Here is a 15,397-nt window from a genome sequence, read left to right as displayed (position 1 = left end):
TATTCTCATTCGAAATTAGTACTGTTTCAAGCTTGGGGTCCATTGCTTCTTGTAATAGGGGTAGCAGTGTCACTTTATAGTATTTCCTTGCTTTATATCCCATGGTAAATGGGTTTTTTCCTAAATCTTAAAAAATTAGTTTATAGTCTAAAGGATTATTATATTTGATTTGATTTTCTAGGAACAACAGTATTAAAAGCACTATTCACCTACCATAACCTTATTTCAAGGAGAAAATATATATATATATATATATACATATTTTTAGTGTGAAGGAAAATGAATCTTTATGGCAAAATAATTTAAACTCTACCTTCCTTTTCCAAACAGAATCCATTAAAATGTAGTTTAATCAAATAGGATTATTTTAAAATCAGAAACCTATATACTGGTATTAATATTCAACACTGAGATAGAGATACCATAAAATGAAATGTTATTTTGAAAATGGACTTTGTTCTTGCTATGCTGTCCTTCAGTAAGAGCCAATATTTCCATGAAAAAAAAAAAAGAAATTTACTAAGTTTGTTTTATTTTAATTTCCAGGCATTGGTTTACGAGTGGGAAGTATATGTTTTGAAGGATTTCAAAAGTTTCTGGTAATTGACTCCATCAAACACTTGAGACCAGAATATCCCCGTACATCCTCTCCCTCAGGACCTGAACTGCCCTTTAGCCAACCCTGACTTAGAGGTGAGCTTATAGCTCATCCTTGCCATCCTCTGAGTTGAAGAGACGAACTGCTGTTTATGGGCAAGACCCAGCTTCTTCACCTATTGGCATTACTATGCAAATACTGTGGATTGGCAGACCGCGTTCCTTTCCTCAAGTTCTTCCCCATTCTGGGTGTGGAAGCAGGCACACACGGGTTAACCAGGGTTCACGGGGCAGACGGGAGGATCTGGGCCTGGCGGGAAGCCTTACCCACTGGAGCGGGGTAGACGCTGGGCGGGAGTCTGCGAGTGCTGGCAGGAAGTCCAGCCCGCCGGGCAGAACTCACACAGCAGGGAACACAGAGTTGTGCAAAAAGTGAGCTTTTTTGGCAGGTACTTGGCACTGGGGAGGTCTTGAGGGCCCCCGGGCAGGTGCAGGTGAGTGGAGGAAGGCTAGGAGCACACCCGTCGGCAGAGCTTTAATGCCGTCTGACCCCGGTATCAGGCCCTGCTTCTTGGGCTAGGATTTTGGCAGGACTCTAGAATTTGCCCTGAAACATGTTTTTATTGTAACGTACCACGTGGTAGTGAGGATGTGTGGAAGGGGATAGATAGTTTTTAACTGCCTACGTCGCGTAGACTATCAACATTGATTAAAAGAACCTAGTCAGAGGAAGCAGCCATATTGGCTTAAGTGGTTCCCAGGCCTTGTGTAAAAAAACTGTGGCCTGGGGAATGTGCTGATGTCTTACACTCTTTTTTTTATCATACTGTTACAGTTTTTAATGTATGAAATCTGAAACAATTCAGATTTATCACTGACAAAGTGATAAATACATACCTAGATCAATTTCTTAGGTTAAGTTGTGGCTAAATTCACTTTTAAGTTCAAGGTTCTAAGTGGCTGGGGGAGGCCTCTGTACCTTGAACAGCCTTCTGTCCCAATGAGATGAGCCCTTACTATAACAGCCTGTGCTAATTCCATCAGATTTATCACATTGTATTTTAATTATCAGTTAATCAGCCTCCCATCAGATTGGGGATTCCTTCAGGGAGAGACTATCTTGTTCACTTTGTCTTGAAATAGGTACCCAATTATTTGACAAATGAGTAATAAACAACACTTCAAATGGCATGCATTTATCCATAATTATTGAGTATTAACCTACAAATATTCTATAATCCGATTTTAAATCCTCAAATTTATACCTAGGCTTTGATTTAGCTTATGCTAATTTTTTAAATGTGTAGCTTTGAGGCATTCTATTATAAAAAGCTGGTACTCATATACATAAATGAGTAAGAACTTAAAATTCATCATATATTTACTTCATTTTTTAGCTTGACCTTCTAGTAAATCTTTATCTTCATTAATTTTGGCTGCTATATAAGGAGATCCTCCCTTGTCTGGGTGATTTAAAAGCATAATTCGTCGATGAGCATCTCTTATTTTTCCCTTATTGGCAGTAGGGCTTACACCTAGTATTAATGCTGCTTCCCGTTTTGTCATTTTGGGTTCAAACCCACCTCTGTAATAGCCACCACTGAAGGCAGATTTTGGTAGACTTTGAAAAACTTGTTTTACTTGAGGCTCCATAATGTCTCATGGCTTGCAAAGCGTAACGGCGTGCAAATCCTGTAGCAGCAATGGTCAGTCCAACTGCTACCACTGTACTGGCCATGGTTCCTGCTCGGCTCCTCTGCTTCCACTGATGGCTCACACTTACATCACATGCTGCCTTAAGGCTGGGAGTGGGGATCAGTCCCATCCACGCCAAAGGGAGTGGGTAGCTCCCCAGAGGGGAAATGGATGCAGGGAAGGATGCAACAATTACCCAGTGTTGGAACCCACAGATGCCATGTATTTTTGGGCTGAAATCCACCTTGGGCTCTTTTCCATGAAGCTGTTCACTGTAGTCTAGGGCCCCATTTGCCTGGAGAAGAGTGTGGGCAGAGATGCTATTGGCTAGTGATAGTCCTTGGAGCCAAGTACCTCTGGCGGGAAGATAAAGTATGGACTTGGTGTCTGGAACAAGGGAAAAGTCCAGTTATAAGAAATTGAGACAAATAATTAAAAGGGCTAACGGCATCGGTCATGTGCTGAATCCCTGAATCTTGAATCCAAGCTTCTCAGGCCTTCTCTCTCAGAGGTAGACTGGTTCTAGAACCTCGGGTGGAATTAAACTTGCAAAGTTGGTGGTCATGTGTTTCACCATGGGGCTTTGAAGACTATGAGTAGAGGGGACCAACAAATTTATATAGGAGAGCATACAAATTGCTTATTACTGGGTTGGTTGGTTAATAGGTATGTTTATGTGCGGAAGAACATACAGCCTCCCAATTAGCAAGAGGGCTTTTTAAAAAATAAAAGCTAGGAGAGGGAAAAAAGAAAAGAAAACGATGTGTTTAGGGAAAGTGGGTAGGTTTGAAGGAATGAGTCTCTCTAAAGATTGTTACAGGTAAAACTCCAAGTCTCTGATCCAGCCAGGGTGTTAGTGACTGGAAATCATTATCATATGACCACTTGCTGTTTGGTGGAGTGTTTGGAATGAGCTAGTTAATCCCATTCCAATTCATAATGGGCAGGTAGCCAATTCATACAAAACACCTTGACAATCCATACTAATTGGTTTGTCTCCATGGAGCCGCCAAATTGAATTGCCCATGGAGATGGACATTTCCCTCAACGCAGCCCCCCCCATTTCAACTCTCCCTCCTCTCTCCTACCACCACCACCACCACACACACACACACACACACACACACACACACACACACGGCACTGGAATGATTTTGCTTTTAAATAACATCATTTTATCCACTCATTTTTCTGGGCTCTAAATTTCCCCAAGCTTTCTTTTTAAAAGAAGGAGTGGATTCAAGGTAAGGAAAGTAAACTGAATGCCCTTGGGACATTTTCAGGGTCATTTGTTATTTTCAGAGTTGGTTTCATTGCCAAGGGTAGTAAGAAAAAAAATGTTATCTGTGAACAAAACAAAAATGCAATTCATGTTTTGGAAGGCCAGGGAAACAAATTCCCAGACAAAGATTCATACAGCCTAGAAATAGTTTCAGAAAGATCTACCGACCCACAAAAACTTCTACCAGCCCACAGAATCATTTCCAAGAATGGCTAATCATGTACTATTGAGAAATACTCCCCAAAAAAGGATAAAAATACGGGTGTATGTAACTTTGATTGATAGCTGGGTTTTGAATAAATAATTACCCTTTACACCTGAAAGTTGGCTTCACCAAGCAAGCACTGACCACCTCTGGGCTCAGTTGATTTTCTGGGCATTTCTAAGGGGCAGTAAGATGGATAGCAGTCCCTCCATTTGGTCAGTGTTCTGTTCCGTCGGCTGGCTGGGCAAGCAGGGGCACTTGGTAGCGGTTAATTTCGAGTTCTGGAGCTGGACTGAATCCTGGCTGTGATCCTCACAGCTGTGTGACCTTGAGCAATCACTTAACATCCCTGGGCCTCAGTTTTTTAATCAACCATCCTTACCATAGGCTCTCTGCTTAAATGAAAAGCATATTTTATATTTAAATAACATGTTTTTAGTTTTCAGTTTTAAATTACTTAACTTTTGGTGCATTTGGGTTTTACCTAAGGAAGGGAAACTTCCATGTAATGAAATCCTATAATACCCCCTTCCTTTATTAATGTGCCATTGCCCACCCCCTCATCCCCCGCAACCGAGGGTAAATTAAAGCAGTATAACCCAGTGTAAACATTTGTCAGCCCAAATGCATTTATAGACATTCAGTGTGTGCAGACACCTGGTTATTTACACGATTTATACCATTAGTGCCGTCATTTCTAGATAGGATGAATTTCGAATACCTGTTCCTCGTAAGCCTTGCTGTGAGTTTTGACAGTCAGAAATAAATAATCTTACCTTTAATTATCTCTGTCTGTAGAATGTGGTAGATAGGGAACAATGGGTATGAAATACTCATCCTCCTAGGGTCCAAGAGGGATGAAAGAAAGTTTTCGTAAAGTACAAGACAGAAGGAAGTCATTTCTGAGTAAGCCCATTAGATATTTTTCTTGCTCCGTCATCACAAAGCCTAGACACCACTGAAAGGAAAATGATCTGATAGGTTCCTGTTTACCACTGCGTGAGGATAGAGGGAGATTTGATTTGAGCCTCCTGGCCTCCATGAAAAGTCACATAAATAGGAAGTGAAATTTACAAGGGGTTCCAACAGACTCCACAGAGGTTTGCATGGGGTGGACCAGCACATCTCAGGCACTCATGCTGGCTCTCAGATGTTCGTTTGGGCTTCCATCATGGTAATTCAGCTTCTATGCAGATGAATAATTAATGCTAGAGGCATGAAATCTGTAAAAGAAGACCCAGCTTTTAGTCTTCTGAAAAGTCCTTGTCTCTGGAGAAGTGAGAGGAAAGTAGGGAATCTCTACAGACTGCCCTAAAGAAAACCTGCAAGGCTTGGCAACCCAGCGCTGTCCTCTAGGCTTTCTTATCATCCATGTGCATCAATTACTAGATAATGTCAGGGATACTTTTAATTTGGGGAGAAAGCAAAGCATGTAAACCTGTTCCTTGGACTGAGAAAGAATGGAATTTAAAAAAATTTTTCCTGATTTTTGTGTTTTTGCGGTAGGGTTGAAACATGTTCTTAAGGATTTTTTGTTTTTTTTAAACATTTTGGTGGAACACATTTTTCAGCATTACTCCTCTCCCTTTTGAGAGGATGGGTAGGTATGGAATCATCTTGCTATTATGCCAGTGTAGTAAAATTCTCTGCAACTGGTTGCCTATGGAAGAGGTTGGAATAAATTGTTGCAGACCCAGGCTGACTGGCAGCAGAAACTTTTTCCGCAACACCTATGACAACTTCATCATTTGGAAAATTGTATCCAGGTAGTAAAGGCTGGCAGTGATTTATGCTGCCTCAGGTTACGACTCCTTCTATGCATGCGTGAAATACCGCCGGGTTCTACGGGGCTTCTTAAAGAACTCCACTAGATCCACTTCTTTCATTCTTCTTCAGCCTGCCTTACTGACATGTCTGAAGTGTGATTTGAGGGTCTGTGGGAGGAAGAAACCAGAATTTGGAGCCATCTGGAGCCTGGGCGAGTAAGCACTGGGTGAACATGTTTGAAACTTTGTGGAGATATCTAGCGCCACTGATTTACAGTCCTTCGGGGAGCCTGTGTACAGAACCCAGACTCCAGAGGAAGCTGGCATCTGGCAGGAGTCGGGGTACACAATTGTGCTTGATTATCAGGATATGATAAGTCTGTCTGGCCTTATATTCATTGCCAAATTGTAGATTTCTTATTGGGGCCACATCAGTCCTCCCTGCCACCAAAACCAAAAAAAACCAAAAATACAAAAGGAAAAAAAAAAGCCCAGTCTTATCATACTCATAGCAAAATATATGTAGTCATACAGAAATATCACAATAAAATGATGCTTCTGAGAATCATTAGAGTATAGAAGCTAAAAGTATGCACTTTGGAGTCAGATGACTTGGGTTCCAATCTAGGCTCTGGCACAGAAGTAGCTGTGTGACTGTGGGCAAGTCACTTAACCTCTCTGTGCTTTTGTTTCCTCATCTCTAAAGAGGGGATGTTAGTAATAGTGCTTACTTTTTAGGGTTCTTTTGAGAAGTAGATGGAGTTTATATATGTAAGGGATTTAAAATAGCACCTGGAAAATGAAGCACTATATAATGGGGTGTGTGTGTGTGTGTGTGTGTGTGTGGAGTATGAGTATGATCACAACCGCGACCACCCACTACCCTGTCAGAAAAATGCCTTTGGTTGTGTCATTTACCTTCCTTCCTCTACCACCACTTGCCCCTCCACCCCACTCCACCCCAACCAGACTGGCTTGGTTTCCCTTGTTCCTTGAGTGTGTCAGGAATGTTCCACATTGGAGCTCTGCACAAATGCATCCCCCTTCCAGAACTGTTCTTCCCACACCCCCTTTAGGAAACTGCCTTCTCTTCAGGTCTCAGGCCATGTCAATGTTGCTTCTTCAGAGAGGGCTTCCCTGACCACCCAACCTTGACTCAGTTTTGACCTCCTACCCATAGTCACTCTAATGCTCCCTGTTCTTTAGCCCCCGTCAGGGTTGATAGCTACACATGACCATTTGCATTTCTTCAGGGTCTGTATCCCACGGTAGATGATGAACTCCACGGAGCACATCTCATTTCTGAGTGAGTCACCATTGTAGATCCAGCAGCCAGCCCAGCGCAGGGCCAGCACATGGTAGGCACTCAGTAAATATTGCTCCAAAGTAAGTGACTGGCCGACTGATGAGCTTTTTTAGATTTTATCTAAGGTGCTGTGGGCAGTGCATTTCTTCTGAGCTGGCCAACTCCAACTCCCTTCCCCCTGCCCCCCATCTCACTAGTTACTACCCCTTTTGTTTATATTGTAATAAAAGTGAAAGAGAAGTCAGGGAAATAATCAAAGGGCTCTTTTAGAGATGAGATAGGACCTCCTTTTCCCTCTTTGGTATCATTTTGACCATCTGGTTGGGAGCTAAGGAGGAGGAACCAGGACCTGATCTTCCTAATCAGGCGAGTTGAGTGGGGACACTTGGCATGTGGACGTGCCCCATCTACTGGTTGAATCGGGTGGCTACATCCTTAATGGGTGGTGATGCCCTGTGCAGTGAATTCTTGCCTCCAGTCTCTTTAAAAGCAGCTGAGACTGGGGTTTCTACCACACGTTATTATCCTGCTGGCAAGAGAATTAACAGTAAAGTATGGTTTGCTTGTGGAGCACACATTTTGCATCTCTAGTGTCTAAATTTGCATCAGGATCACACACATTCTGTTGTGTGGGTTTTGCAAGTTTGAAGTGAAGGGTTTCACACTTGTGTCCAAAGGTTAAAATCTGTAGTTTAACATCAGTGTTCACTGTTTAGTTGTTCCTTGTGAATATTATATTGACCAAATTTGCAACATGTAGAGAATACCTTCTCTGCAAGACAACTGAAGGAGATGTGGGCACCACACCCATTTTTCAGTCTGCCCTTAGGGATCGTGGGTTCTTAAGATAAAAGTTTCAGGGAGAAAATAGAATCTCCTTGTGGTCCTTTCTCTCTCTCTCTCTCTCTCTCTCTCTCTCACACACACACACACACAACTCGGGACTTACATTGCCTGTAAGGCTCAATAAGTAAATTGGGGAAGATGGAATTTGTCACTCTGCTTAAAGAAACATAATTATTTTAAAATGACAAATGGTCCCTTTGTCAATAAATGATTTATGTCTTAGCTTCCATGCCTGGATACCTTGTGTGAATTATGAATTCGCTTGTAAGTAGATTTAGCAAAGGGTGCCCAGCAGGTCCCTGGGCTGAGCGCTAAGTGGGTAGCACTTCTTTCATTCTGCTGCTTTTCCGCTGCCATTGTGTTGGGGATGCAGATGTCTGAACATGAATTCAGGTGGGTATAGCTGTAATGTGCTGCTTTACAAGGATTCATCTAGCATCTCCATCCAAAAGAATCTCCCCTCACCACCCCCTCCAAATTTCAACATCAGAAGTAGCGAGAAGAAGATGAAACCATCTTAATTTGGTTTAAATTTTAAGGTCAATCACTCTCAATTACAGGGATTTTTTTCTTTAAAAAAAAATTAAGTAGCTGCTAATTTATTCTTCCTCACTATTATTCCACAGAGTTTCCACTCAGCCTCCCAAGGGGAAGGCCTTGAACAAGTAGCTGGGTTTTGTGCCTGTATGTTTGATCACTGAGTTATTTACAACTAGAGGATTTCCCAGTGACAAGTAAACTGGATGGACCTGTAGCTTAATTTGGTTTTTCTCCATTCAGCATGATTTCAGACAGCTGAGCACATGTACCTAGCACCCTATCAGAACAGACGTGAAAGGCAGACTATGAATGCATTAACTTATCTGGAATATAACAATCCGAAAAGCCTAGAAGTCAGCCATTTAAATGTCTGCATACATGTCAGTTCTGTATGTTAAGGTCTAGTGGTACTTTATTTGAATTACCCATTGGAATGAGCACCGAAATATCTTCAGTGCTCAATACTTTGAAAGATCTCATCTATGCCTCTTCTTAAGACATCAAGAACTGCCAGTACAAAATGCCAGTGAAGCCCAGCAGCTTCTCATACCTCAGGTGCAGACAGACCATGTTTGGATTTTAATTGTCCTTCTCTGCTGGCTGTGTGACTCCGGGCAAATTATTGGAACTCTTTCAGCTTCCGTGCTCAGTTGTGAAATGGGGATAATAGTATTAACCTCAGATTGTGACCCTGAGATGGTGATACTGTATGTAAAGTACTTAGCACAGGGCTTAGCATATGAGTGTGCTAAAAATTGTGGCAGTTGTTATAGTGTTATCATTATTGTTATTTCTACATGTGAAGGTACTATTTTATAAATATATTTTATGTTTTTTACTAAGAGCCTTTCCTTGGACTCTCACGTCAGCTTTCTTATTCTAGGAGAGACTATGATTTAAAGAATGGAAATGTGTTTTGTGATATTTAAATATATATACATATATATTTTTCCCCAAACTTTTTCTTCTAATTTATTTTCTGAGGAATTAGAAGCCTTCAAGATACAGGTGGCAGTGGTTTGCTCTGGTCTGGCCTCAATATACGATCTTCAGTTTGCTTTGTCGGAGGTTGTGGGCAAGAGCTGTAATCCCTAAATTAGTCTAAGAGGCAGATGGATGGAAACAGTGTCTTTGTTGGGTGAACCCAGTTGTGGCTTTTCTTTTGTTCCGGGCTCCAATCCAAACTAATGCCTTAATAACTGAAATTGCCTCGTTCACCCCTCTCACCTTAAAAACTATTAAATTCAGCAGGAAGGACTCATCATTGTGGCAGAGAGATGCCCTCTCAGGGTCTCTCCGGGCCAGTGGGTCCCGGGCCGGCACAGTGGTCAGTACTTGAGGATGAGCGGGAGCCAGAGCTCCTGGGTGATCCTCCTGAGCAGGTCGTCCCGACAGAAGCTCCAGCTTCCTTTCCTCTTGGGCCACTTGTACTGCATCCTAAGGCTGCCTCTTTCTGCAATTAAGACATTTCATTCCTTTCTCTCAGGCTTTTCCTTCACCTTAGAGATGTTCAGTGTTAGGGCAAAACACAGGCATTCAAGCTGCTCACTGCATTTAGGGAGTTGGGGAATTTGGCTTTTAATTACTGTGAAAATATGATCATTTAGGGATTCAGCACCATCTCTACTGAGCCTGTAGGATGTTGAGACAACAGGAAAAAGGGCTCATAAATAAGTCTAAAACAGGTGAGTTGGCAGGTCCTGGGGGTGGAGGGCAGAGCAGGTAAAATGAAGTGGCATGATCCTGAGTATCTTTGCTTAGCTCTAATCAAGATGTCAAGCCTCTTTTCTGCCGCAGCTTTCCTACCTGTAACGTGGGTTAAGGTCTGCTGCCGTCAGCTACTGCTCGGCAGGTATGTGGAATCTGGGATGCTAATAAGATGATCAACGTGCTCAACAGAAAGTGAGTATCTGTCCAGACATCCAGGCTTGAATACTCATTTTTCCAGGCAGCAAGCAGCCCCAGCCTGCTGGTGTGTGTTTTACGTACCATCCAATGGATTTCGTCTGTGTCGCACTTGTTGGAACAATTAGTTGTGGTGTGTGTACTTTGCTGGCTCAAAGGTATTTTCCATTTCTTGATGGTCTTTGACAGTTTGTCGTCAACACCGCTCGCAGTAATTCGTCTCCACCCCAGTCCTGCTTGACCGATACTTATCCTTTAGGCCTCAGCTTAGTCCCCTTCTCCTGACTAGGTCAAATTCCTCTTTCATGTGCCCCCATAGGACGATTAGTCTCTCCTTGGAACACTCACCACAGCTGTTGATTTTATTATGGTTAATTGTTTAATATCAGTCTCCCAAAAAAGACTGTCAATTCCATAAGGTAAAGAAGCATCATCATCATCATTATTAAAGTTATTATTCTTATTTTTGCTCACCATTGAATTCCCCACTCCTGACAGTAGCATGCCTGGTACTTATAGGTTCACAATAAGTATTATTGTTAGATGGGTGGATGGCTGGCTGGATGAGTACACAAGTGAATGAATGAAATGCCAGTGTCCCCGACAGGATTTCTCTCTTCCCTGTCCTATTCATGTGGCCTCAGGGACCCACACATGTAGTACAGGCTCCACTCAAGCTTCTAAGATAACTAAAAGGCATGATATAGTTCTTGGTGCCAAAGCCCCACAATGGACTGGGAAAGTAAAAATTATATAAATTCTTAGAAAGAGGGCTTAAGGTTTCTGTGTTCAAAAGTGGTCTTGTCTGGGATAAAATATAGCAAATGAACAGCAATTTTTTGTTTTTTTACGGCATGGAAGGCTACTAATTTCATCTTTCAATCTAGTTCCCTAAGTAAGTAAATAAGCAAGTACCTTCTTGCAGACCAAATATTTGTAGCATTATATGTTCTTGCATTTTTCAGGGTATTTGCAAATATTTTATGAAGAGCAATTTGTTTCTCACCTGTTCTACCTACTCCCCAGGACCTGGGAGTAGTACTTTAAATGTGGGCTGACCTCGGGAAGGTTATCCTTTCTGATTCTGAGCCGGATAAAAGATCCGGCTCAGAGATACACCAGGCATGTGTCTGGTTAGAAGATCATAAATCAGTCCAGTAGATTCCATAGTGGTTCTCATGGTGTCCCTCAAGACGGAGCTCACTGGCTAGTCCCTGGGACATCTCCATGAAGCATTATAGAAAGGAGGCAGTGTGCATACTATAATATATAATAACTTGGGCCCTGCAGTCAGAATGCCTGAGTTCAAATCGCACCTGCCTACTAATTAAGTGAGTTTAGATAAATTAGATATAATCTTCAATTTCCTCTTCTATAAAGTAGGAAACATAATGTTACCTACTTCACAGGGTTGTTGGAAGAACAAATGGCCAAACAGACATAAAGTGCTTTGCAGAATGTTGGGCGTGCAATAAGCCCAATAAATGTTAGCTATAATTATTATCACCATTTTTCTTGATTGCAGGAGTTTCCATTGCGATCCCAAGCCAGTCCCTATGAATGCTTTTCCATCCTATGCCTTTCAGACTATTCTGGGACCCACATTTTCCTCTGCCTTTTCTGCCAGCACGCCTTTGGCTTAGGTTTTTACTAGGAAGACCAAAGTACAGTGTCCAGGAATGGCACCAGTTATACTGCATCTTGCCTTATATTACCTTAACCTGTACTGTAAAGGCCAACTCGAATTGCCTGAAAATCCACGCTGTACAGTGAGTGATTTGGGCGGTGCACACACTCTATACACCGGCATTAAATAAAGTAAATAATGCTGACTGTGTGTGTGCACCCAGCCAGATTGCCCAGCTTTCTTAAATCATTTAGGCACACTTAATCTAATGGAACATGTTATGACTTCAACAGCTTCTGAATAAAAGTTGGAGGAAAGAAAAATCTGAAACGTGGCACCAACTAAAATCCCCATAACAGTTATTTAAGGCAGCTGAAGCACTTCCACGGAAACTGGGCTCTGTTGGAGAAATAGCCACTCCTCTTACAGAATGAAACCTCGTTGTTTTTTTTTTTTCTTTTTGCCTTTTAAAAACTTTCCTTCTTTTATTTTTAGATTTTGGATGAGAATGGGACTCCAAATCAATTTTTAGGCTATTTCTTCCTTGTTTTGCTTGCTCAGAACAGTCCTTTTTATCTTGCTTCTGCCCCTGGTGGTGTCATCTTGGGCGAGTTACTTGACCTCTCCTGGCTTTGCTTTCTTCATTTGGGTGTTTGTGCTGGGCGATCTTTGTGGTACCTTCCCGCTGTTAACATTCTTTTGATTTCATGATTTCTCTCCCTTATTATTACAGAAAGCACAAGTGTTGTGCCTTAAGCCTAAGATAGGAAAGTATTGGGCTTCCCTGGTGGCGCAGTGGTTGAGAATCTGCCTGCTAATGCAGGGGACACGGGTTCGAGCCCTGGCCTGGGAAGATCCCACATGCCATGGAGCAACTAGGCCCGTGAGCCACAACTACTGAGCCTGCGCGTCTGGAGCCTGTGCTCCGCAACAAGAGAGGCCACGATAGTGAGAGGCCCGCGCACCGCGATGAAGAGTGGCCCCCGCTTGCCGCAGCTAGAGGAAGCCCTCGCACAGAAACGAAGACCCAACACAGCCAAATAAACAAATAAATAAATAATAATTAAAAAAAAAAAAAGATAGGAAAGTATTTACTGATCAAGTTGAAAAACCTCTACTTTCCACATTCCAGGGCTCTGAGTTTGGGCTCAGAGAGTTACAGTGGCTTTTAGGCAGTTTTTGTGCGAAGGGTGGTTTTGGATTTCTTTTCTGTTTTTCTGTAGACCTTATTTGGACGTCTGGCCATTTGATCTTGGTAGAGAATACTGTGTCTTGACACACACCAATGCCTTAACCCTTGGCATGTTTCGGAAGCCCACAGGCAGGGTCCTGAGGTTGCCTGAGTCACCATTAATGAACCAAACTGCCTGCAATGCTCCAATGGTTGCCTTTTGGCACTTGGCAGGAAAATCCTTTTCATGTTAGTTTCAAGGTTGTCAGATATCATTATCCCCAAGTATTAAAAATTTCAAAGAAAGGAGGCACTGTGTTTGATTTATAGAATAATTATCTAGCTTTAGCTCTAACTTGGCTTTGGCAATGGTTTTGCAAGCACTCGAAAATTAAATCCATTTTTTATGGCACTACAAGGTATTATCTCACAGCAAATGATAATTAAACACCTGTGAAGTCAATTAGCCCTTTAAGCAGGGAAAAAAAGTTTTCCAATTATGTTTTCGCACCTCAAAAACTTTTATAATTCCAAAACCGGCGCTCGTGGAGAGGGATATGGTCGATCGGCGTTACTGAGTCCACTTTCCATTAAGATCATCCCTAAATTTTGCTTTGACTTAATCCTGAGGAAGGCAGTTTGTGATACCCTCTCCCTTCCAGAGAGGATGCAGTCGCCTTTGAAGCTGACTCTTAGCAGCTATCTATCTGACACACAGCTGAGCTGTCAGCTCCTCTGCAAAGGAGGTTACTCACTTTGTGTTTTGATGCCAAGTTTTACTTGACAGTTTATTTAAAAGCCAAGATTCCTTAATGGAAACCAAGCAACAAGACGTTCCATGTGACAGAATTGCTCTCTCTTTAAGGGCCCTGTAGCCAAGAGTTCTGAGCCATCTTCATTCCAAATTCATAACCTGAAAACAGAGTGGTTAATAGCTGAAAACTAACACAGTGGAAAACTGGGAATCATGGTGGACCTTTCAGCCCCACAGGATCATGTGTGTTTCATCACTGGCTTTGGTAACAAATTAGCTATTCCAGATGCTTCTTTTGGAAAATGATCTGCACTTCTGAAGAACTGAATGGATTTAGGAGAGAGGACATAACAATTTGAGACTCAAAAAGAAGAAAAAGAAACAGGCCTTTGACATCCTCTACATTATGCCTCATATGTACAAAGGCCATTCCAGAAATATGCTTGCTTCATCCTTATTGATACTCATATGTGCTTTAATTTGCGTAATACTCTCATCTATACTGTTTCATTACATCCTCAGTAGACTTCATTATTAGGTAGGCAAGACTAGTATGTTTGTCCCATTTTATAAATAAGCATGGATTCAGAACCAGAGTATAACTTGCTTAAAATCAAAGTGACAAAGTCAAGACCAGAGCCTGTATTTTCTAGGTGTTACTTTACGTAGGCTTCATCCTATCACTCTACATAAACATCTCTTAAAGATATTCCTTTTTTAAAAAAAAATTTCTAAAGACATTTTTAATGGGATCTTTCTTTCATAGCAGATGGCATTTGGAGAAGTTGATGAATCTTAATGTTAACCAGAGACATCAGGCAGATATTGCATAAAGCAAAGATGAGAGAGAACTTGTCTTATATCCTTTTAGAAACTTGTCCTACAGAATTACCCTTGTGAATGTGGCCAGCGTTTTTGGACATTTTATGACCTCACAGGCATTATTCGCTGAGGAATAAGGAGATCTGGCATTCATTCAACAACTATATCTTAAAAAATGACTATGGTCCAAGCACAAGTCTAGCGGCTGGGGTCACAGCAGTGAATAGGAACAGTTGGCCAGAAAGACAAATATATGTGTGAATTCAGACAGTGGTAAATCCTAGGACAGAGACGAAATGGGGAATTGGGACAGTGAGTGCTGGGAACACAGGCTGGTCTGCGAGGGCCTCTCTGAGGAGGGACTGTTTGTCTGAAGGCTGATGTGCATCTTGAGGTAGATCTGGGAGAAGAAAAATTCCAGGGAGAGGACATGGCAAGTACAAGTCCATGAGATGGTAATGTGTGTGCTGTTTCTAGAAACTGAGAGAAGGACAGTGTAGCTGTAGATGGTGAGTGAGGAGAGGAGCAGTCAGAGCTGTCGGCAGAAGCCAGTTCTCAGGGAGCCCTGTCGGCCAGGGCAAGGGACGTAACTATTATTCTAAGTGCCATGAGGAGTCAGTGGAGGGTTTTCAGCCTGGGAGTGACCTTAACGGTATCTTTGGTTGCTTTATGGAAAATGGATTTTAGGGGGATAAGATAGAACCTATTCTGACCTGAAACTATTAAGAATGAGAGTATGCTTCCTGTTGCTCTGCTCACGTGGAAACCCAAAGGAGGAGTAGAATTAAAGAGATATAGGAAAGAGGGGCATAAGGAGACTCTGGTTCCCATGGAATTACAAAACCCAGTAGGGGGCAGCTCCTGGAGGGCTTCTGCATCTT

General features: G+C 42.1%; 1 protein-coding gene and 1 pseudogene across 1 annotated transcript in view; one reads left to right on the top strand and one right to left on the bottom strand.

The window, feature by feature from the left end:
* Positions 1-15,397, top strand: part of EXT1 (exostosin glycosyltransferase 1) — a 291,690-nt gene that overhangs the window by 222,239 nt on the left and 54,054 nt on the right. The window lies entirely within an intron of this gene.
* On the bottom strand, positions 1,984-2,335 carry LOC133076826 (mitochondrial import inner membrane translocase subunit TIM14-like; annotated as a pseudogene).

This window comes from Eubalaena glacialis, chromosome 17 (genome assembly GCF_028564815.1).
Source record: "Eubalaena glacialis isolate mEubGla1 chromosome 17, mEubGla1.1.hap2.+ XY, whole genome shotgun sequence".
NCBI classification, from domain to species: domain Eukaryota; kingdom Metazoa; phylum Chordata; class Mammalia; order Artiodactyla; family Balaenidae; genus Eubalaena; species Eubalaena glacialis.
Note: the sequence above shows the minus strand (reverse complement) of the source record. Positions and strands in the feature narration are given on the sequence as shown.